The sequence below is a fragment of the Furipterus horrens genome, unplaced genomic scaffold, assembly GCF_987537825.1.
Source record: "Furipterus horrens unplaced genomic scaffold, mFurHor1.1.pri manual_scaffold_8, whole genome shotgun sequence".
In the NCBI taxonomy this organism is placed as follows: domain Eukaryota; kingdom Metazoa; phylum Chordata; class Mammalia; order Chiroptera; family Furipteridae; genus Furipterus; species Furipterus horrens.
The window spans coordinates 61,932,847-61,957,379 of record NW_028327178.1 but is presented as its reverse complement, the minus strand read 5'-3'; positions in this window follow the sequence as shown (position 1 = coordinate 61,957,379).

The window sequence follows — 24,533 nt, the reverse complement described above, 5'->3', positions numbered from 1 at the left end:
AAAGAAGGAGTCTTTACGAAAGAGTATTTTTAGGCTAGGCCTCATTTAAAACACGGTATTTCCTCAGTTTCACAGTGAATTACAAAGAAACAAAATAGGGAACAAATGTGAACGGTGAAATCTCATATATTTCTTTTGGTGTGTCACGTGTAACACACTACCCAGAAGACTCTAGGTTTCCTGAAAGCAGTGTTTACCCTTTGTTGTATTGTATAAACTTGAAAGTCCACTGAAGCAAACAATGGAACAGAACAACGGCACAGCAAGGGCAGAATTCCATCTGTTGAAATACTTTGATAATACGTATATGTTGGTTAGAAAATTCAATGTACATTTCTTCTATTTGGTTGAAAACTGTTGCTCGCCTCTTTCAGAACACAGTTTTTCTGAGTTAACAAATAAGGGAAACAGCAACATTTATAAAGACATACATGAGAACAAGATAGCATCTAATACCTTCAGTTCAAAGGGCTACATCTGGACTTTCAGTAGTATATGCGTTAATCTCCTCGGAAAACAAGAGATGTCCAGAATTCTCTATCTCTGCTTCCGCCTTCTATGGCAATGCCACTGATGACTATCTCACACAATCAACGAAATCACCACACGCACGGAGAGGAGAAAGCTTTATCTTGTGTTATAATTGCTAGAAATGTTCGTGGTCTATCCTGTTTCAAAGAAGGATTCTTTATGAAGGGAATTGATAGGCTAGGCCTCTTTTAAAACACGGTATTTCCTGAGTTTCACAGTGAATTACAAAGAAACAAAATAGGGAACAAATGTGAACGGTGAAATCTCATGTATTTCCTTTGGTGTGTCACGTGTAACACACTACCCAGAAGACTCTAGGTTTCCTGAAAGCAGTGTTTACCCTTTGTTGTATTGTATAAACTTGAAAGTCCACTGAAGCAAACAATGGAACAGAACAACGGCACAGCAAGGGCAGAATTCCATCTGTTGAAATACTTTGATAATACGTATATATTGGTTAGAAAATTCAATGTTCATTTCTTCTATTTGGTTGAAAACTGTTGCTCGCCTCTTTCAGAACACAGTTTTTCTGAGTTAACAAGAAAGGGAAACAGGAACATTTAGAAAGACATACATGAGAACAAGATAGCATCTAATACCTTCTGTTCAAAGGGCTACATCTGGACTTTCAGTAGAATATACGTTAATCTCCTCAGAAAGCAAGAGAGGTCCAGAATCCTCTATCTCTGCTTCCGCCCTCTATGGCAATGCCACCGATGACTATCTCACACAATCAACGAAATCACCACATGCACGGAGAGAAGAAAGCTTTATCTTGTGTTATAATTGCTAGAAATGTTCATGTTCTCTCCTGTTTCAAAGAAGGTTTCTTTATGAAAGAGAATTGATAGGCTAGGCCTCTTTTAAAACACGGTATTTCCTGAGTTTCACAGTGAATTACAAAGTAACAAAATAGGGAACAAATGTGAACGGTGAAATCTCATATATTTCTTTTGGTGTGTCACGTGTAACACACTACCCAGAAGACTCTAGGTTTCCTGAAAGCAGTGTTTACCCTTTGTTGTATTGTATAAACTTGAAAGTCCACTGAAGCAAACAATGGAACAGAACAACGGCACAGCAAGGACAGAATTCCATCTGTTGAAATACTTTGATAATACGTATATGTTGGTTAGAAAATTCAATGTACATTTCTTCTATTTGGTTGAAAACTGTTGCTCGCCTCTTTCAGAACAGAGTTTTTCTGAGTTAACAAATAAGGGAAACAGCAACATTTATAAAGACATACATGAGAACAAGATAGCATCTAATACCTTCAGTTCAAAGGGCTACATCTGGACTTTCAGTAGTATATGCGTTAATCTCTTCCGAAAACAAGAGGTGTCCAGAATTCTCTATCTCTGCTTCCGCCTTCTATGGCAATGCCACTGATGACTATCTCACACAATCAACGACATCACCACACGCACAAAGAGGAGAAAGCTCTATCTTGTGTTATAATTGCTAGAAATGTTCATGTTCTCTACTATTTCAAAGTAGGATTCTTTATGAAAGAGAATTGATAGGCTGGCCTCTTTTAAAACACGGTATTTCCTGAGTTTCACAGTGAATTACAAAGAAACAAAATAGGGAACAAATGTGAACGGTGAAATCTCATATATTTCTTTTGGTGTGTCACGTGTAACACACTACCCAGAAGACTCTAGGTTTCCTGAAAGCAGTGTTTACCCTTTGTTGTATTGTATAAACTTGAAAGTCCACTGAAGCAAACAATGGAACAGAACAACGGCACAGCAAGGGCAGAATTCCATCTGTTGAAATACTTTGATAATACGTATATGTTGGTTAGAAGGTTCAATGTTCATTTCTTCTATTTGGTTGAAAACTGTTGCTCGCCTCTTTCAGAACACAGTTTTTCTGAGTTAACAAGTAAGGGAAACAGGAACATTTAGAAAGACATACATGAGAACAAGATAGCATCTAATACCTTCAGTTCAAAGGGCTACATCTAGATTTTCAGTAGTATATGCGTTAATCTCCTCGGAAAACAAGAGATGTCCAGAATCCTCTATCTCTGCTTCCGCCTTCTATGGCAATGCCACCGATGACTATCTCACACAATCAACGACATCACCACACTCACGGAGAGGAGAAAGCTCTATCTTGTGTTATAATTGCTAGAAATGTTCATGTTCTCTCCTGTTTCAAAGAAGGAGTCTTTACGAAAGAGTATTTTTAGGCTAGGCCTCATTTAAAACACGGTATTTCCTGAGTTTCACAGTGAATTTCAAAGAAACAAAATAGGGAACAAATGTGAACGGTGAAATCTCATATATTTCTTTTGGTGTGTCACGTGTAACACACTACCCAGAAGACTCTAGGTTTCCTGAAAGCAGTGTTTACCCTTTGTTGTATTGTATAAACTTGAAAGTCCACTGAAGCAAACAATGGAACAGAACAACGGCACAGCAAGGGCAGAATTCCATCTGTTGAAATACTTTGATAATACGTATATGTTGGTTAGAAAATTCAATGTACATTTCTTCTATTTGGTTGAAAACTGTTGCTCGCCTCTTTCAGAACACAGTTTTTCTGAGTTAACAAATAAGGGAAACAGCAACATTTATAAAGACATACATGAGAACAAGATAGCATCTAATACCTTCAGTTCAAAGGGCTACATCTGGACTTTCAGTAGTATATGCGTTAATCTCCTCGGAAAACAAGAGATGTCCAGAATTCTCTATCTCTGCTTCCGCCTTCTATGGCAATGCCACTGATGACTATCTCACACAATCAACGAAATCACCACACGCACGGAGAGGAGAAAGCTTTATCTTGTGTTATAATTGCTAGAAATGTTCGTGGTCTATCCTGTTTCAAAGAAGGATTCTTTATGAAGGGAATTGATAGGCTAGGCCTCTTTTAAAACACGGTATTTCCTGAGTTTCACAGTGAATTACAAAGAAACAAAATAGGGAACAAATGTGAACGGTGAAATCTCATGTATTTCCTTTGGTGTGTCACGTGTAACACACTACCCAGAAGACTCTAGGTTTCCTGAAAGCAGTGTTTACCCTTTGTTGTATTGTATAAACTTGAAAGTCCACTGAAGCAAACAATGGAACAGAACAACGGCACAGCAAGGGCAGAATTCCATCTGTTGAAATACTTTGATAATACGTATATATTGGTTAGAAAATTCAATGTTCATTTCTTCTATTTGGTTGAAAACTGTTGCTCGCCTCTTTCAGAACACAGTTTTTCTGAGTTAACAAGAAAGGGAAACAGGAACATTTAGAAAGACATACATGAGAACAAGATAGCATCTAATACCTTCAGTTCAAAGGGCTACATCTGGACTTTCAGTAGAATATACGTTAATCTCCTCAGAAAACAAGAGAGGTCCAGAATCCTCCATCTCTGCTTCCGCCTTCTATGGCAATGCCACCGATGACTATCTCAAACAATCAACGAAATCACCACACGCACGGAGAGGAGAAAGCTTTATCTTGTGTTATAATTGCTAGAAATGTTCATGTTCTCTCCTGTTTCAAAGAAGGTTTCTTTATGAAAGAGAATTGATAGGCTAGGCCTCTTTTAAAACACGGTATTTCCTGAGTTTCACAGTGAATTACAAAGTAACAAAATAGGGAACAAATGTGAACGGTGAAATCTCATATATTTCTTTTGGTGTGTCACGTGTAACACACTACCCAGAAGACTCTAGGTTTCCTGAAAGCAGTGTTTACCCTTTGTTGTATTGTATAAACTTGAAAGTCCACTGAAGCAAACAATGGAACAGAACAACGGCACAGCAAGGGCAGAATTCCATCTGTTGAAATACTTTGATAATACGTATATGTTGGTTAGAAAATTCAATGTACATTTCTTCTATTTGGTTGAAAACTGTTGCTCGCCTCTTTCAGAACACAGTTTTTATGAGTTAACAAATAAGGGAAACAGCAACATTTATAAAGACATACATGAGAACAAGATATCATCTAATACCTTCAGTTCAAAAGGCTACATCTGGACTTTTAGTAGTATGTACGTTAATCTGCTCAGAAAACAAGGGAGGTCCAGAATCCTCTATCTCTGCTTCCGCCTTCTATGGCAATGCCACCGATGACTATCTCACACAATCAACGCCATCACCACACTCACAGAGTGGAGAAAGCTCTATCTTGTGTTATAATTGCTAGAAATGTTCATGTTCTCTCCTGTTTCAAAGAAGGAGTCTTTACGAAAGAGTATTTTTAGGCTAGGCCTCATTTAAAACACGGTATTTCCTCAGTTTCACAGTGAATTACAAAGAAACAAAATAGGGAACAAATGTGAACGGTGAAATCTCATATATTTCTTTTGGTGTGTCACGTGTAACACACTACCCAGAAGACTCTAGGTTTCCTGAAAGCAGTGTTTACCCTTTGTTGTATTGTATAAACTTGAAAGTCCACTGAAGCAAACAATGGAACAGAACAACGGCACAGCAAGGGCAGAATTCCATCTGTTGAAATACTTTGATAATACGTATATGTTGGTTAGAAAATTCAATGTACATTTCTTCTATTTGGTTGAAAACTGTTGCTCGCCTCTTTCAGAACACAGTTTTTCTGAGTTAACAAATAAGGGAAACAGCAACATTTATAAAGACATACATGAGAACAAGATAGCATCTAATACCTTCAGTTCAAAGGGCTACATCTGGACTTTCAGTAGTATATGCGTTAATCTCCTCGGAAAACAAGAGATGTCCAGAATTCTCTATCTCTGCTTCCGCCTTCTATGGCAATGCCACTGATGACTATCTCACACAATCAACGAAATCACCACACGCACGGAGAGGAGAAAGCTTTATCTTGTGTTATAATTGCTAGAAATGTTCGTGGTCTATCCTGTTTCAAAGAAGGATTCTTTATGAAGGGAATTGATAGGCTAGGCCTCTTTTAAAACACGGTATTTCCTGAGTTTCACAGTGAATTACAAAGAAACAAAATAGGGAACAAATGTGAACGGTGAAATCTCATGTATTTCCTTTGGTGTGTCACGTGTAACACACTACCCAGAAGACTCTAGGTTTCCTGAAAGCAGTGTTTACCCTTTGTTGTATTGTATAAACTTGAAAGTCCACTGAAGCAAACAATGGAACAGAACAACGGCACAGCAAGGGCAGAATTCCATCTGTTGAAATACTTTGATAATACGTATATGTTGGTTAGAAAATTCAATGTACATTTCTTCTATTTGGTTGAAAACTGTTGCTCGCCTCTTTCAGAACACAGTTTTTATGAGTTAACAAATAAGGGAAACAGCAACATTTATAAAGACATACATGAGAACAAGATATCATCTAATACCTTCAGTTCAAAGGGCTACATCTGGACTTTTAGTAGTATGTACGTTAATCTGCTCAGAAAACAAGGGAGGTCCAGAATCCTCTATCTCTGCTTCCGCCTTCTATGGCAATGCCACCGATGACTATCTCACACAATCAACGCCATCACCACACTCACAGAGTGGAGAAAGCTCTATCTTGTGCTATAATTGCTAGAAATGTTCATGTTCTCTCCTGTTTCAAAGAAGGAGTCTTTACGAAAGAGTATTTTTAGGCTAGGCCTCATTTAAAACACGGTATTTCCTCAGTTTCACAGTGAATTACAAAGAAACAAAATAGGGAACAAATGTGAACGGTGAAATCTCATATATTTCTTTTGGTGTGTCACGTGTAACACACTACCCAGAAGACTCTAGGTTTCCTGAAAGCAGTGTTTACCCTTTGTTGTATTGTATAAACTTGAAAGTCCACTGAAGCAAACAATGGAACAGAACAACGGCACAGCAAGGGCAGAATTCCATCTGTTGAAATACTTTGATAATACGTATATGTTGGTTAGAAAATTCAATGTACATTTCTTCTATTTGGTTGAAAACTGTTGCTCGCCTCTTTCAGAACACAGTTTTTCTGAGTTAACAAATAAGGGAAACAGCAACATTTATAAAGACATACATGAGAACAAGATAGCATCTAATACCTTCAGTTCAAAGGGCTACATCTGGACTTTCAGTAGTATATGCGTTAATCTCCTCGGAAAACAAGAGATGTCCAGAATTCTCTATCTCTGCTTCCGCCTTCTATGGCAATGCCACTGATGACTATCTCACACAATCAACGAAATCACCACACGCACGGAGAGGAGAAAGCTTTATCTTGTGTTATAATTGCTAGAAATGTTCGTGGTCTATCCTGTTTCAAAGAAGGATTCTTTATGAAGGGAATTGATAGGCTAGGCCTCTTTTAAAACACGGTATTTCCTGAGTTTCACAGTGAATTACAAAGAAACAAAATAGGGAACAAATGTGAACGGTGAAATCTCATGTATTTCCTTTGGTGTGTCACGTGTAACACACTACCCAGAAGACTCTAGGTTTCCTGAAAGCAGTGTTTACCCTTTGTTGTATTGTATAAACTTGAAAGTCCACTGAAGCAAACAATGGAACAGAACAACGGCACAGCAAGGTCAGAATTCCATGCTTTGAATTCCTTTGATAATAAGTATATGTTTTTTAGAATGTTCATTGTTCATTTCTTCTATTTGGTTGAAAACTGTTGCTCGCCTCTTTCTGAACACAGTTTTTCTGAGTTAACAAGAAAGGGAAACAGGAACATTTAGAAAGACATACATGAGAACAAGATAGCATCTAACACCTTCAGTTCAATGGGCTACATCTGGACTTTCAGTAGTATATGCGTTAATCTCCTCGGAAAACAAGAGATGTCCAGAATCCTCTATCTCTGCTTCCGCCTTCTATGGCAATGCCTCCGATGACTATCTCACACAATGAACGCCATCACCACACGCACAGAGAGGAGAAAGCTCTATCTTGTGTTACAATCGCTAGAAATGTTCATGTTCTCTCCTGTTTCAGATAATGATTCTTTATGAAAGAGAATTGATAGGCTAGGCCTCTTTTACAACACGGTATTTCCTGAGTTTCACAGTGAATTACAAAAAAACAAAACAGGGAACAAATGTGAACGGTGAAATCTCATATATTTCCTTTGGTGTGTCACGTGTAACACACTACCCAGAAGACTCTAGGGTTCCTGAAAGCAGTGTTTACCCTTTATTGTATTGTATAAACTTGAAAGTCCACTGAAGCAAACAATGGACAGAACAACCGCACAGCAAGGGCAGAATTCCATCTGTTGAAATACTTTGATAATACGTATATGTTGGTTAGATTGTTCAATGTACATTTCTTCTATTTGGTTGAAAACTGCTGCTTGCCTCTTTCAGAACACAGTTTTTCTTAGTTAAGAAGTAAAGGAAACAGGAACATTTAGAAAGACATACATGAGAACAAGATAGCATCTAATACCTTCAGTTCAAAGGGCTACATCTGGACTTTCAGTAGTATATGCGTTAATCTCCTCGGAAAACAAGAGATGTCCAGAATCCTCTATCGCTGCTTCTGCCTCCTATGGCAATGTCACCGATGATTATCTCACACAATCAACGACATCACCACACGCACGGAGAGGAGAAAGCTTTATCTTGTGTTATAATTGCTAGAAATGTTCACGTTCTCTCCTGTTTCAAAGAAGGATTCTTTATGAAAGAGAATTGATAGGCTAGGCCTCTTTTGAAACACGGTATTTCCTGAGTTTCACAATGAATTACAAAGAAACAAAATAGGGAACAAATGTGAACGGTGAAATCTCCTATATTTCTTTTGGTGTGTCACGTGTAACACACTACCCGAAGACTCTAGGTTTCCTGAAATCAGTGTTTACCCTTTGTTGTATTGTATAAACTTGAAAGTCCACTGAAGCAAACAATGGAACAGAACAACGGCACAGCAAGGGCAGAATTCCATCTGTTGAAATACTTTGATAATACGTATATATTGGTTAGAAAATTCAATGTTCATTTCTTCTATTTGGTTGAAAACTGTTGCTCGCCTCTTTCAGAACACAGTTTTTCTGAGTTAACAAGAAAGGGAAACAGGAACATTTAGAAAGACATACATGAGAACAAGATAGCATCTAATACCTTCAGTTCAAAGGGCTACATCTGGACTTTCAGTAGAATATACGTTAATCTCCTCAGAAAACAAGAGAGGTCCAGAATCCTCCATCTCTGCTTCCGCCTTCTATGGCAATGCCACCGATGACTATCTCAAACAATCAACGAAATCACCACACGCACGGAGAGGAGAAAGCTTTATCTTGTGTTATAATTGCTAGAAATGTTCATGTTCTCTCCTGTTTCAAAGAAGGTTTCTTTATGAAAGAGAATTGATAGGCTAGGCCTCTTTTAAAACACGGTATTTCCTGAGTTTCACAGTGAATTACAAAGTAACAAAATAGGGAACAAATGTGAACGGTGAAATCTCATATATTTCTTTTGGTGTGTCACGTGTAACACACTACCCAGAAGACTCTAGGTTTCCTGAAAGCAGTGTTTACCCTTTGTTGTATTGTATAAACTTGAAAGTCCACTGAAGCAAACAATGGAACAGAACAACGGCACAGCAAGGGCAGAATTCCATCTGTTGAAATACTTTGATAATACGTATATGTTGGTTAGAAAATTCAATGTACATTTCTTCTATTTGGTTGAAAACTGTTGCTCGCCTCTTTCAGAACACAGTTTTTATGAGTTAACAAATAAGGGAAACAGCAACATTTATAAAGACATACATGAGAACAAGATATCATCTAATACCTTCAGTTCAAAGGGCTACAACTGGACTTTTAGTAGTATGTACGTTAATCTGCTCAGAAAACAAGGGAGGTCCAGAATCCTCTATCTCTGCTTCCGTCTTCTATGGCAATGCCACCGATGACTATCTCACACAATCAACGCCATCACCACACTCACAGAGTGGAGAAAGCTCTATCTTGTGCTATAATTGCTAGAAATGTTCATGTTCTCTCCTGTTTCAAAGAAGGAGTCTTTACGAAAGAGTATTTTTAGGCTAGGCCTCATTTAAAACACGGTATTTCCTCAGTTTCACAGTGAATTACAAAGAAACAAAATAGGGAACAAATGTGAACGGTGAAATCTCATATATTTCTTTTGGTGTGTCACGTGTAACACACTACCCAGAAGACTCTAGGTTTCCTGAAAGCAGTGTTTACCCTTTGTTGTATTGTATAAACTTGAAAGTCCACTGAAGCAAACAATGGAACAGAACAACGGCACAGCAAGGGCAGAATTCCATCTGTTGAAATACTTTGATAATACGTATATGTTGGTTAGAAAATTCAATGTACATTTCTTCTATTTGGTTGAAAACTGTTGCTCGCCTCTTTCAGAACACAGTTTTTCTGAGTTAATAAATAAGGGACACAGCAACATTTATAAAGACATACATGAGAACAAGATAGCATCTAATACCTTCAGTTCAAAGGGCTACATCTGGACTTTCAGTAGTATATGCGTTAATCTCCTCGGAAAACAAGAGATGTCCAGAATCCTCTATCGCTGCTTCTGCCTCCTATGGCAATGTCACCGATGATTATCTCACACAATCAACGACATCACCACACGCACGGAGAGGAGAAAGCTTTATCTTGTGTTATAATTGCTAGAAATGTTCACGTTCTCTCCTGTTTCAAAGAAGGATTCTTTATGAAAGAGAATTGATAGGCTAGGCCTCTTTTGAAACACGGTATTTCCTGAGTTTCACAATGAATTACAAAGAAACAAAATAGGGAACAAATGTGAACGGTGAAATCTCCTATATTTCTTTTGGTGTGTCACGTGTAACACACTACCCGAAGACTCTAGGTTTCCTGAAATCAGTGTTTACCCTTTGTTGTATTGTATAAACTTGAAAGTCCACTGAAGCAAACAATGGAACAGAACAACGGCACAGCAAGGGCAGAATTCCATCTGTTGAAATACTTTGATAATACGTATATATTGGTTAGAAAATTCAATGTTCATTTCTTCTATTTGGTTGAAAACTGTTGCTCGCCTCTTTCAGAACACAGTTTTTCTGAGTTAACAAGAAAGGGAAACAGGAACATTTAGAAAGACATACATGAGAACAAGATAGCATCTAATACCTTCAGTTCAAAGGGCTACATCTGGACTTTCAGTAGAATATACGTTAATCTCCTCAGAAAACAAGAGAGGTCCAGAATCCTCCATCTCTGCTTCCGCCTTCTATGGCAATGCCACCGATGACTATCTCAAACAATCAACGAAATCACCACACGCACGGAGAGGAGAAAGCTTTATCTTGTGTTATAATTGCTAGAAATGTTCATGTTCTCTCCTGTTTCAAAGAAGGTTTCTTTATGAAAGAGAATTGATAGGCTAGGCCTCTTTTAAAACACGGTATTTCCTGAGTTTCACAGTGAATTACAAAGTAACAAAATAGGGAACAAATGTGAACGGTGAAATCTCATATATTTCTTTTGGTGTGTCACGTGTAACACACTACCCAGAAGACTCTAGGTTTCCTGAAAGCAGTGTTTACCCTTTGTTGTATTGTATAAACTTGAAAGTCCACTGAAGCAAACAATGGAACAGAACAACGGCACAGCAAGGGCAGAATTCCATCTGTTGAAATACTTTGATAATACGTATATGTTGGTTAGAAAATTCAATGTACATTTCTTCTATTTGGTTGAAAACTGTTGCTCGCCTCTTTCAGAACACAGTTTTTATGAGTTAACAAATAAGGGAAACAGCAACATTTATAAAGACATACATGAGAACAAGATATCATCTAATACCTTCAATTCAAAGGGCTACATCTGGACTTTTAGTAGTATGTACGTTAATCTGCTCAGAAAACAAGGGAGGTCCAGAATCCTCTATCTCTGCTTCCGCCTTCTATGGCAATGCCACCGATGACTATCTCACACAATCAACGCCATCACCACACTCACAGAGAGGAGAAAGCTCTATCTTGTGTTATAATTGCTAGAAATGTTCATGTTCTCTCCTGTTTCAAAGAAGGAGTCTTTACGAAAGAGTATTTTTAGGCTAGGCCTCATTTAAAACACGGTATTTCCTCAGTTTCACAGTGAATTACAAAGAAACAAAATAGGGAACAAATGTGAACGGTGAAATCTCATATATTTCTTTTGGTGTGTCACGTGTAACACACTACCCAGAAGACTCTAGGTTTCCTGAAAGCAGTGTTTACCCTTTGTTGTATTGTATAAACTTGAAAGTCCACTGAAGCAAACAATGGAACAGAACAACGGCACAGCAAGGGCAGTATTCAATCTGTTGAAATACTTTGATAATACGTATATGTTGGTTAGAAAATTCAATGTACATTTCTTCTATTTGGTTGAAAACTGTTGCTCGCCTCTTTCAGAACACAGTTTTTCTGAGTTAACAAATAAGGGAAACAGCAACATTTATAAAGACATACATGAGAACAAGATAGCATCTAATACCTTCAGTTCAAAGGGCTACATCTGGACTTTCAGTAGTATATGCGTTAATCTCCTCGGAAAACAAGAGATGTCCAGAATTCTCTATCTCTGCTTCCGCCTTCTATGGCAATGCCACTGATGACTATCTCACACAATCAACGAAATCACCACACGCACGGAGAGGAGAAAGCTTTATCTTGTGTTATAATTGCTAGAAATGTTCGTGGTCTATCCTGTTTCAAAGAAGGATTCTTTATGAAAGAGAATTGATAGGCTAGGCCTCTTTTAAAACACGGTATTTCCTGAGTTTCACAGTGAATTACAAAGAAACAAAACAGGGAACAAATGTGAACGGTGAAATCTCATGTATTTCCTTTGGTGTGTCACGTGTAACACACTACCCAGAAGACTCTAGGTTTCCTGAAAGCAGTGTTTACCCTTTGTTGTATTGTATAAACTTGAAAGTCCACTGAAGCAAACAATGGAACAGAACAACGGCACAGCAAGGGCAGAATTCCATGCTTTGAATTCCTTTGATAATACGTATATGTTTTTTAGAATGTTCATTGTTCATTTCTTCTATTTGGTTGAAAACTGTTGCTCGCCTCTTTCTGAACACAGTTTTTCTGAGTTAACAAGAAAGGGAAACAGGAACATTTAGAAAGACATACATGAGAACAAGATAGCATCTAATACCTTCAGTTCAATGGGCTACATCTGGACTTTCAGTAGTATATGCGTTAATCTCCTCGGAAAACAAGAGATGTCCAGAATCCTCTATCTCTGCTTCCGCCTTCTATGGCAATGCCTCCGATGACTATCTCACACAATGAACGCCATCACCACACGCACAGAGAGGAGAAAGCTCTATCTTGTGTTACAATCGCTAGAAATGTTCATGTTCTCTCCTGTTTCAGATAATGATTCTTTATGAAAGAGAATTGATAGGCTAGGCCTCTTTTGAAACACGGTATTTCCTGAGTTTCACAATGAATTACAAAGAAACAAAATAGGGAACAAATGTGAACGGTGAAATCTCCTATATTTCTTTTGGTGTGTCACGTGTAACACACTACCCGAAGACTCTAGGTTTCCTGAAATCAGTGTTTACCCTTTGTTGTATTGTATAAACTTGAAAGTCCACTGAAGCAAACAATGGAACAGAACAACGGCACAGCAAGGGCAGAATTCCATCTGTTGAAATACTTTGATAATACGTATATATTGGTTAGAAAATTCAATGTTCATTTCTTCTATTTGGTTGAAAACTGTTGCTCGCCTCTTTCAGAACACAGTTTTTCTGAGTTAACAAGAAAGGGAAACAGGAACATTTAGAAAGACATACATGAGAACAAGATAGCATCTAATACCTTCAGTTCAAAGGGCTACATCTGGACTTTCAGTAGTATATGCGTTAATCTCCTCAGAAAACAAGAGAGGTCCAGAATCCTCCATCTCTGCTTCCGCCTTCTATGGCAATGCCACCGATGACTATCTCAAACAATCAACGAAATCACCACACGCACGGAGAGGAGAAAGCTTTATCTTGTGTTATAATTGCTAGAAATGTTCATGTTCTCTCCTGTTTCAAAGAAGGTTTCTTTATGAAAGAGAATTGATAGGCTAGGCCTCTTTTAAAACACGGTATTTCCTGAGTTTCACAGTGAATTACAAAGTAACAAAATAGGGAACAAATGTGAACGGTGAAATCTCATATATTTCTTTTGGTGTGTCACGTGTAACACACTACCCAGAAGACTCTAGGTTTCCTGAAAGCAGTGTTTACCCTTTGTTGTGTTGTATAAACTTGAAAGTCCACTGAAGCAAACAATGGAACAGAACAACGGCACAGCAAGGGCAGAATTCCATCTGTTGAAATACTTTGATAATACGTATATGTTGGTTAGAAAATTCAATGTACATTTCTTCTATTTGGTTGAAAACTGTTGCTCGCCTCTTTCAGAACACAGTTTTTATGAGTTAACAAATAAGGGAAACAGCAACATTTATAAAGACATACATGAGAACAAGATATCATCTAATACCTTCAGTTCAAAGGGCTACATCTGGACTTTTAGTAGTATGTACGTTAATCTGCTCAGAAAACAAGGGAGGTCCAGAATCCTCTATCTCTGCTTCCGCCTTCTATGGCAATGCCACCGATGACTATCTCACACAATCAACGCCATCACCACACTCACAGAGAGGAGAAAGCTCTATCTTGTGTTATAATTGCTAGAAATGTTCATGTTCTCTCCTGTTTCAAAGAAGGAGTCTTTACGAAAGAGTATTTTTAGGCTAGGCCTCATTTAAAACACGGTATTTCCTCAGTTTCACAGTGAATTACAAAGAAACAAAATAGGGAACAAATGTGAACGGTGAAATCTCATATATTTCTTTTGGTGTGTCACGTGTAACACACTACCCAGAAGACTCTAGGTTTCCTGAAAGCAGTGTTTACCCTTTGTTGTATTGTATAAACTTGAAAGTCCACTGAAGCAAACAATGGAACAGAACAACGGCACAGCAAGGGCAGAATTCCATCTGTTGAAATACTTTGATAATACGTATATGTTGGTTAGAAAATTCAATGTACATTTCTTCTATTTGGTTGAAAACTCTTGCTCGCCTCTTTCAGAACACAGTTTTTCTGAGTTAACAAATAAGGGAAACAGCAACATTTATAAAGACATACATGAGAACAAGATAGCATCTAATACCTTCAGTTCAAAGGGCTACATCTGGACTTTCAGTAGTATATGCGTTAATCTCCTCGGAAAACAAGAGATGTCCAGAATTCTCTATCTCTGCTTCCGCCTTCTATGGCAATGCCACTGATGACTATCTCACACAATCAACGAAATCACCACACGCACGGAGAGGAGAAAGCTTTATCTTGTGTTATAATTGCTAGAAATGTTCGTGGTCTATCCTGTTTCAAAGAAGGATTCTTTATGAAAGAGAATTGATAGGCTAGGCCTCTTTTAAAACACGGTATTTCCTGAGTTTCACAGTGAATTACAAAGAAACAAAATAGGGAACAAATGTGAACGGTGAAATCTCATGTATTTCCTTTGGTGTGTCACGTGTAACACACTACCCAGAAGACTCTAGGTTTCCTGAAAGCAGTGTTTACCCTTTGTTGTATTGTATAAACTTGAAAGTCCACTGAAGCAAACAATGGAACAGAACAACGGCACAGCAAGGTCAGAATTCCATGCTTTGAATTCCTTTGATAATACGTATATGTTTTTTAGAATGTTCATTGTTCATTTCTTCTATTTGGTTGAAAACTGTTGCTCGCCTCTTTCTGAACACAGTTTTTCTGAGTTAACAAGAAAGGGAAACAGGAACATTTAGAAAGACATACATGAGAACAAGATAGCATCTAATACCTTCAGTTCAATGGGCTACATCTGGACTTTCAGTAGTATATGCGTTAATCTCCTCGGAAAACAAGAGATGTCCAGAATCCTCTATCTCTGCTTCCGCCTTCTATGGCAATGCCTCCGATGACTATCTCACACAATGAACGCCATCACCACACGCACAGAGAGGAGAAAGCTCTATCTTGTGTTACAATCGCTAGAAATGTTCATGTTCTCTCCTGTTTCAGATAATGATTCTTTATGAAAGAGAATTGATAGGCTAGGCCTCTTTTACAACACGGTATTTCCTGAGTTTCACAGTGAATTACAAAAAAACAAAACAGGGAACAAATGTGAACGGTGAAATCTCATATATTTCCTTTGGTGTGTCACGTGTAACACACTACCCAGAAGACTCTAGGGTTCCTGAAAGCAGTGTTTACCCTTTATTGTATTGTATAAACTTGAAAGTCCACTGAAGCAAACAATGGACAGAACAACCGCACAGCAAGGGCAGAATTCCATCTGTTGAAATACTTTGATAATACGTATATGTTGGTTAGATTGTTCAATGTACATTTCTTCTATTTGGTTGAAAACTGCTGCTTGCCTCTTTCAGAACACAGTTTTTCTTAGTTAAGAAGTAAAGGAAACAGGAACATTTAGAAAGACATACATGAGAACAAGATAGCATCTAATACCTTCAGTTCAAAGGGCTACATCTGGACTTTCAGTAGTATATGCGTTAATCTCCTCGGAAAACAAGAGATGTCCAGAATCCTCTATCGCTGCTTCTGCCTCCTATGGCAATGTCACCGATGATTATCTCACACAATCAACGACATCACCACACGCACGGAGAGGAGAAAGCTTTATCTTGTGTTATAATTGCTAGAAATGTTCACGTTCTCTCCTGTTTCAAAGAAGGATTCTTTATGAAAGAGAATTGATAGGCTAGGCCTCTTTTGAAACACGGTATTTCCTGAGTTTCACAATGAATTACAAAGAAACAAAATAGGGAACAAATGTGAACGGTGAAATCTCCTATATTTCTTTTGGTGTGTCACGTGTAACACACTACCCGAAGACTCTAGGTTTCCTGAAATCAGTGTTTACCCTTTGTTGTATTGTATAAACTTGAAAGTCCACTGAAGCAAACAATGGAACAGAACAACGGCACAGCAAGGGCAGAATTCCATCTGTTGAAATACTTTGATAATACGTATATATTGGTTAGAAAATTCAATGTTCATTTCTTCTATTTGGTTGAAAACTGTTGCTCGCCTCTTTCAGAACACAGTTTTTCTGAGTTAACAAGAAAGGGAAACAGGAACATTTAGAAAGACATACATGAGAACAAGATAGCATCTAATACCTTCAGTTCAAAGGGCTACATCTGGATTTTCAGTAGAATATACGTTAATCTCCTCAGAAAACAAGAGAGGTCCAGAATCCTCCATCTCTGCTTCCGCCTTCTATGGCAATGCCACCGATGACTATCTCAAACAATCAACGAAATCACCACACGCACGGAGAGGAGAAAGCTTTATCTTGTGTTATAATTGCTAGAAATGTTCATGTTCTCTCCTGTTTCAAAGAAGGTTTCTTTATGAAAGAGAATTGATAGGCTAGGCCTCTTTTAAAACACGGTATTTCCTGAGTTTCACAGTGAATTACAAAGTAACAAAATAGGGAACAAATGTGAACGGTGAAATCTCATATATTTCTTTTGGTGTGTCACGTGTAACACACTACCCAGAAGACTCTAGGTTTCCTGAAAGCAGTGTTTACCCTTTGTTGTATTGTATAAACTTGAAAGTCCACTGAAGCAAACAATGGAACAGAACAACGGCACAGCAAGGTCAGAATTCCATGCTTTGAATTCCTTTGATAATAAGTATATGTTTTTTAGAATGTTCATTGTTCATTTCTTCTATTTGGTTGAAAACTGTTGCTCGCCTCTTTCTGAACACAGTTTTTCTGAGTTAACAAGAAAGGGAAACAGGAACATTTAGAAAGACATACATGAGAACAAGATAGCATCTAACACCTTCAGTTCAATGGGCTACATCTGGACTTTCAGTAGTATATGCGTTAATCTCCTCGGAAAACAAGAGATGTCCAGAATCCTCTATCTCTGCTTCCGCCTTCTATGGCAATGCCTCCGATGACTATCTCACACAATGAACGCCATCACCACACGCACAGAGAGGAGAAAGCTCTATCTTGTGTTACAATCGCTAGAAATGTTCATGTTCTCTCCTGTTTCAGATAATGATTCTTTATGAAAGAGAATTGATAGGCTAGGCCTCTTTTACAACACGGTATTTCCTGAGTTTCACAGTGAATTACAAAGAAACAAAACAGGGAACAAATGTGAACGGTGAAATCTCATATATTTCCTTTGGTGTGTCACGTGTAACACACTACCCAGAAGACTCTAGGGTTCCTGAAAGCAGTGTTTACCCTTTATTGTATTGTATAAACTTGAAAGTCCACTGAAGCAAACAATGGACAGAACAACCGCACAGCAAGGGCAGAATTCCATCTGTTGAAATACTTTGATAATACGTATATGTTGGTTAGATTGTTCAATGTACATTTCTTCTATTTGGCTGAAAACTGCTGCTTGCCTCTTTCAGAACACAGTTTTTCTTAGTTAAGAAGTAAAGGAAACAGGAACATTTAGAAAGACATACATGAGAACAAGATAGCATCTAATACCTTCAGTTCAAAGGGCTACATCTGGACTTTCAGTAGTATATGCGTTAATCTCCTCGGAAAACAAGAGATGTCCAGAATCCTCTATCGCTGCTTCTGCCTCCTATGGCAATGTCACCGATGATTATCTCACACAATCAACGACATCACCACACGCACGGAGAGGAGAAAGCTTTATCTTGTGTTATAATTGCTAGAAATGTTCACGTTCTCTCCTGTTTCAAAGAAGGATTCTTTATGAAAGAGAATTGATAGGCTAGGCCTCTTTTGAAACACGGTATTTCCTGAGTTTCACAATGAATTACAAAGAAACAAAATAGGGAACAAATGTGAACGGTGAAATCTCCTATATTTCTTTTGGTGTGTCACGTGTAACACACTACCCGAAGACTCTAGGTTTCCTGAAATCAGTGTTTACCCTTTGTTGTATTGTATAAACTTGAAAGTCCACTGAAGCAAACAATGGAACAGAACAACGGCACAGCAAGGGCAGAATTCCATCTGTTGAAATACTTTGATAATACGTATATATTGGTTAGAAAATTCAATGTTCATTTCTTCTATTTGGTTGAAAACTGTTGCTCGCCTCTTTCAGAACACAGTTTTTCTGAGTTAACAAGAAAGGGAAACAGGAACATTTAGAAAGACATACATGAGAACAAGATAGCATCTAATACCTTCAGTTCAAAGGGCTACATCTGGACTTTCAGTAGAATATACGTTAATCTCCTCAGAAAACAAGAGAGGTCCAGAATCCTCCATCTCTGCTTCCGCCTTCTATGGCAATGCCACCGATGACTATCTCAAACAATCAACGAAATCACCACACGCAGGGAGAGGAGAAAGCTTTATCTTGTGTTATAATTGCTAGAAATGTTCATGTTCTCTCCTGTTTCAAAGAAGGTTTCTTTATGAAAGAGAATTGATAGGCTAGGCCTCTTTTAAAACACGGTATTTCCTGAGTTTCACAGTGAATTACAAAGTAACAAAATAGGGAACAAATGTGAACGGTGAAATCTCATATATTTCTTTTGGTGTGTCACGTGTAACACACTACCCAGAAGACTCTAGGTTTCCTGAAAGCAGTGTTTACCCTTTGTTGTGTTGTATAAACTTGAAAGTCCACTGAAGCAAACAATGGAACAGAACAACGGCACAGCAAGGGCAGAATTACATCTGTTGAAATACTTTGATAATACGTATATGTTGGTTAGAAAATTCAATGTACATTTCTTCTATTTGGTTGAAAACTGTTGCTCGCCTCTTTCAGAACACAGTTTTTATGAGTTAACAAATAAGGGAAACAGCAACATTTATAAAGACATACATGAGAACAAGATATCATCTAATACCTTCAATTCAAAGGGCTACATCTGGACTTTTAGTAGTATGTACGTTAATCTGCTCAGAAAACAAGGGAGGTCCAGAATCCTCTATCTCTGCTTCCGCCTTCTATGGCAATGCCACCGATGACTATCTCACACAATCAACGCCATCACCACACTCACAGAGAGGAGAAAGCTCTATCTTGTGTTATAATTGCTAGAAATGTTCATGTTCTCTCCTGTTTCAAAGAAGGAGTCTTTACGAAAGAGTATTTTTAGGCTAGGCCTCATTTAAAACACGGTATTTCCTCAGTTTCACAGTGAATTACAAAGAAACAAAATAGGGAACAAATGTGAACGGTGAAATCTCATATATTTCTTTTGGTGTGTCACGTGTAACACACTACCCAGAAGACTCTAGGTTTCCTGAAAGCAGTGTTTACCCTTTGTTGTATTGTATAAACTTGAAAGTCCACTGAAGCAAACAATGGAACAGAACAACGGCACAGCAAGGGCAGTATTCCATCTGTTGAAATACTTTGATAATACGTATATGTTGGTTAGAAAATTCAATGTACATTTCTTCTATTTGGTTGAAAACTGTTGCTCGCCTCTTTCAGAACACAGTTTTTCTGAGTTAACAAATAAGGGAAACAGCAACATTTATAAAGACATACATGAGAACAAGATAGCATCTAATACCTTCAGTTCAAAGGGCTACATCTGGACTTTCAGTAGTATATGCGTTAATCTCCTCGGAAAACAAGAGATGTCCAGAATTCTCTATCTCTGCTTCCGCCTTCTATGGCAATGCCACTGATGACTATCTCACACAATCAACGAAATCACCACACGCACGGAGAGGAGAAAGCTTTATCTTGTGTTATAATTGCTAGAAATGTTCGTGGTCTATCCTGTTTCAAAGAAGGATTCTTTATGAAAGAGAATTGATAGGCTAGGCCTCTTTTAAAACACGGTATTTCCTGAGTTTCACAGTGAATTACAAAGAAACAAAACAGGGAACAAATGTGAACGGTGAAATCTCATGTATTTCCTTTGGTGTGTCACGTGTAACACACTACCCAGAAGACTCTAGGTTTCCTGAAAGCAGTGTTTACCCTTTGTTGTATTGTATAAACTTGAAAGTCCACTGAAGCAAACAATGGAACAGAACAACGGCACAGCAAGGTCAGAATTCCATGCTTTGAATTCCTTTGATAATACGTATATGTTTTTTAGAATGTTCATTGTTCATTTCTTCTATTTGGTTGAAAACTGTTGCTCGCCTCTTTCTGAACACAGTTTTTCTGAGTTAACAAGAAAGGGAAACAGGAACATTTAGAAAGACATACATGAGTACAAGATAGCATCTAATACCTTCAGTTCAATGGGCTACATCTGGACTTTCAGTAGTATATGCGTTAATCTCCTCGGAAAACAAGAGATGTCCAGAATCCTCTATCTCTGCTTCCGCCTTCTATGGCAATGCCTCCGATGACTATCTCACACAATGAACGCCATCACCACACGCACAGAGAGGAGAAAGCTCTATCTTGTGTTACAATCGCTAGAAATGTTCATGTTCTCTCCTGTTTCAGATAATGATTCTTTATGAAAGAGAATTGATAGGCTAGGCCTCTTTTGAAACACGGTATTTCCTGAGTTTCACAATGAATTACAAAGAAACAAAATAGGGAACAAATGTGAACGGTGAAATCTCCTATATTTCTTTTGGTGTGTCACGTGTAACACACTACCCGAAGACTCTAGGTTTCCTGAAATCAGTGTTTACCCTTTGTTGTATTGTATAAACTTGAAAGTCCACTGAAGCAAACAATGGAACAGAACAACGGCACAGCAAGGGCAGAATTCCATCTGTTGAAATACTTTGATAATACGTATATATTGGTTAGAAAATTCAATGTTCATTTCTTCTATTTGGTTGAAAACTGTTGCTCGCCTCTTTCAGAACACAGTTTTTCTGAGTTAACAAGAAAGGGAAACAGGAACATTTAGAAAGACATACATGAGAACAAGATAGCATCTAATACCTTCAGTTCAAAGGGCTACATCTGGACTTTCAGTAGTATATGCGTTAATCTCCTCAGAAAACAAGAGAGGTCCAGAATCCTCCATCTCTGCTTCCGCCTTCTATGGCAATGCCACCGATGACTATCTCAAACAATCAACGAAATCACCACACTCACGGAGAGGAGAAAGCTTTATCTTGTGTTATAATTGCTAGAAATGTTCATGTTCTCTCCTGTTTCAAAGAAGGTTTCTTTATGAAAGAGAATTGATAGGCTAGGCCTCTTTTAAAACACGGTATTTCCTGAGTTTCACAGTGAATTACAAAGTAACAAAATAGGGAACAAATGTGAACGGTGAAATCTCATATATTTCTTTTGGTGTGTCACGTGTAACACACTACCCAGAAGACTCTAGGTTTCCTGAAAGCAGTGTTTACCCTTTGTTGTATTGTATAAACTTGAAAGTCCACTGAAGCAAACAATGGAACAGAACAACGGCACAGCAAGGGCAGAATTCCATCTGTTGAAATACTTTGATAATACGTATATGTTGGTTAGAAAATTCAATGTACATTTCTTCTATTTGGTTGAAAACTGTTGCTCGCCTCTTTCAGAACACAGTTTTTCTGAGTTAACAAATAAGGGAAACAGCAACATTTATAAAGACATACATGAGAACAAGATAGCATCTAATACCTTCAGTTCAAAGGGCTACATCTGGACTTTCAGTAGTATATGCGTTAATCTCCTCGGAAAACAAGAGAGGTCCAGAATTCTCTATCTCTGCTTCCGCCTTCTATGGCAATGCCACTGATGACTATCTCACACAATCAACGAAATCACCACACGCACAGAGAGGAGAAAGCTCTATCTTGTGTTACAATCGCTAGAAATGTTCATGTTCTCTCCTGTTTCAGATAATGATTCTTTATGAAAGAGAATTGATAGGCTAGGCCTCTTTTACAACACGGTATTTCCTGAGTTTCACAGTGAATTACAAAAAAACAAAACAGGGAACAAATGTGAACGGTGAAATCTCATATATTTCCTTTGGTGTGTCACGTGTAACACACTACCCAGAAGACTCTAGGGTTCCTGAAAGCAGTGTTTACCCTTTATTGTATTGTATAAACTTGAAAGTCCACTGAAGCAAACAATGGACAGAACAACCGCACAGCAAGGGCAGAATTCCATCTGTTGAAATACTTTGATAATACGTATATGTTGGTTAGATTGTTCAATGTACATTTCTTCTATTTGGTTGAAAACTGCTGCTTGCCTCTTTCAGAACACAGTTTTTCTTAGTTAAGAAGTAAAGGAAACAGGAACATTTAGAAAGACATACATGAGAACAAGATAGCATCTAATACCTTCAGTTCAAAGGGCTACATCTGGACTTTCAGTAGTATATGCGTTAATCTCCTCGGAAAACAAGAGATGTCCAGAATCCTCTATCGCTGCTTCTGCCTCCTATGGCAATGTCACCGATGATTATCTCACACAATCAACGACATCACCACACGCACGGAGAGGAGAAAGCTTTATCTTGTGTTATAATTGCTAGAAATGTTCACGTTCTCTCCTGTTTCAAAGAAGGATTCTTTATGAAAGAGAATTGATAGGCTAGGCCTCTTTTGAAACACGGTATTTCCTGAGTTTCACAATGAATTACAAAGAAACAAAATAGGGAACAAATGTGAACGGTGAAATCTCCTATATTTCTTTTGGTGTGTCACGTGTAACACACTACCCGAAGACTCTAGGTTTCCTGAAATCAGTGTTTACCCTTTGTTGTATTGTATAAACTTGAAAGTCCACTGAAGCAAACAATGGAACAGAACAACGGCACAGCAAGGGCAGAATTCCATCTGTTGAAATACTTTGATAATACGTATATATTGGTTAGAAAATTCAATGTTCATTTCTTCTATTTGGTTGAAAACTGTTGCTTGCCTCTTTCAGAACACAGTTTTTCTCAGTTAACAAGAAAGGGAAACAGGAACATTTAGAAAGACATACATGAGAACAAGATAGCATCTAATACCTTCAGTTCAAAGGGCTACATCTGGATTTTCAGTAGAATATACGTTAATCTCCTCAGAAAACAAGAGAGGTCCAGAATCCTCCATCTCTGCTTCCGCCTTCTATGGCAATGCCACCGATGACTATCTCAAACAATCAACGAAATCACCACACGCACGGAGAGGAGAAAGCTTTATCTTGTGTTATAATTGCTAGAAATGTTCATGTTCTCTCCTGTTTCAAAGAAGGTTTCTTTATGAAAGAGAATTGATAGGCTAGGCCTCTTTTAAAACACGGTATTTCCTGAGTTTCACAGTGAATTACAAAGTAACAAAATAGGGAACAAATGTGAACGGTGAAATCTCATATATTTCTTTTGGTGTGTCACGTGTAACACACTACCCAGAAGACTCTAGGTTTCCTGAAAGCAGTGTTTACCCTTTGTTGTATTGTATAAACTTGAAAGTCCACTGAAGCAAACAATGGAACAGAACAACGGCACAGCAAGGGCAGAATTCCATCTGTTGAAATACTTTGATAATACGTATATGTTGGTTAGAAGGTTCAATGTTCATTTCTTCTATTTGGTTGAAAACTGTTGCTCGCCTCTTTCAGAACACAGTTTTTCTGAGTTAACAAGTAAGGGAAACAGGAACATTTAGAAAGACATACATGAGAACAAGATAGCATCTAATACCTTCAGTTCAAAGGGCTACATCTGGACTTTCAGTAGAATATACGTTAATCTCCTCAGAAAACAAGAGAGGTCCAGAATCCTCTATCTCTGCTTCCGCCTTCTATGGCAATGCCACCGATGACTATCTCACACAATCAACGAAATCACCACATGCACGGAGAGAAGAAAGCTTTATCTTGTGTTATAATTGCTAGAAATGTTCATGTTCTCTCCTGTTTCAAAGAAGGTTTCTTTATGAAAGAGAATTGATAGGCTAGGCCTCTTTTAAAACACGGTATTTCCTTAGTTTCACAGTGAATTACAAAGTAACAAAATAGGGAACAAATGTGAACGGTGAAATCTCATATATTTCTTTTGGTGTGTCACGTGTAACACACTACCCAGAAGACTCTAGGTTTCCTGAAAGCAGTGTTTACCCTTTGTTGTATTGTATAAACTTGAAAGTCCACTGAAGCAAACAATGGAACA